Consider the following 1,667-nt stretch of genomic DNA (forward strand, 5'->3'; position numbering starts at 1 on the left):
AAAGTAATCCCAGCAATTTGGGAGGCTGAGGCAGGCAGATCATGAGGTCAGGAGTTCGAGACCATCCTGGTCAACATGCTGAAACCCTGTCTCTACTAAAAATTAGCCGGGCGAGATGGTACACACCTGTAATCCCAGCTACTTGGAACGCTGAGGCAGGAGAATCAGTTGATCCTGGGAGGCAAAGGTTGCAGTGAGCTGAGACCGTGCCACTGCTCTCCAGCCTGGGCAACAGAACAAGACTCTGTCTCCAAAACAGAAAAGAAAAGAATTACAATTGCAATCCTTGTTTCTCTAACTGGCCACGTAGTGATAGCTGATAACTAGCTTGTTTTTTACTTTATTTATTTTATTTATTTTTTTGAGATGAAGTCTCACTCTGTCACCCAGGTTGGAGTGTAGCGGAGTGGAGGTGATCCAGCTGCCTTGGCCTCCCAAAGTGCTGGGATTACAGGCATGAGCCACCGTGCCAGGCCAATTTTTTTACATTTTTAGTAGAGACGGGGGTTTCCTCATGTTGGCCAGGCTGGTCTCGAACTCCTAACCTCAGGTGATCTACCCGTCTCAGCCTCCTACAGTGCTGGGAATACAAGCGTGGGCCACCATTCCCAGCCTAACTAGCTTCTTCTACTACCCATTTTGTCTTCCCTTTGTCTTCAGCAAGGTCCTCAATTGGTCCTGGTTCTTTCCCTGGTAGACAGACCCAAACCTTGTTCCTGAAGGGTCTAAGTCACTAGTAATCCTACCTGAATTGGGTGCTTGTAGTTTTCCACTGACCTTAAAATCTGTATTAGTCTGCTCAGGCCACCATAACAAAATACTGCAGACTGGGTGGCTTAAACAACAGACATTTATTTTCTCACTGTTCCGGAGGCACAAAGATCAAGATGTTATCAGGGTTGGTGTCTGCTGAGACCTCCCTTCCCAGCTTTTAGATGCCGCCTTCTTGCTGTGTCCTCACATGGCCTTTCCTCTATGCCAACAGGGAAAGAGAGCTCTCTGGAGTCTCTTCCTCTTCTCCTAAGGATGCCAGCCCTGTAGAATTAGGACTTCGCTCAAATGACTTTATTTAACCTTAACTACCTCCATAAAGGCTCTGTCTGGAAATACATTTACATTAGGTGTTATGGCTTCATCATATGGATTTTGGAGAGACACAATTTCATCAACAACAACCATACAAGAAAATGGTAAAGAAACAATACACATAGACCTAATTCTTGAAATTTTACACTGGATGGGGCTCCACCTGTGTGCCTTTTATTTCATTAAAAATAATCAGGCCCAGTGCAGTGGTTTACACCTGTAATCTCAGCACTTTGGAAGGCCAAGGCAGGTGGATCACAAGGTCAGGAGTTCAAGACCACCCTGGCCAAGATGGTGAAACCCCGCCTCAACTAAAAATACAAAAATTAGCCGGGAGGCTGAGGCAGGAGAATCGCTTGAACCTGGGAGGCGGAGGTTGCAGTGAGCCGAATTCACGCCATTGCACTCCAGCCTGGGCAACAAGAGCAAAACTCTGTCTCAAAAAGAAAAAAAAAAGACTGCTTCCTAGCACAAGCTTGTGGCTTCTGCTACTACATCATCTTTTCAGAGATTATTTGTTATTAATATTTAATCCTGAAAAAAGTTCCATGACTCCATCACTTTCTTTTTTTTTTTTTTTT

The sequence above is a fragment of the Cebus imitator genome, unplaced genomic scaffold, assembly GCF_001604975.1.
Source record: "Cebus imitator isolate Cc_AM_T3 unplaced genomic scaffold, Cebus_imitator-1.0 Scaffold72, whole genome shotgun sequence".
NCBI lineage: Eukaryota > Metazoa > Chordata > Mammalia > Primates > Cebidae > Cebus > Cebus imitator.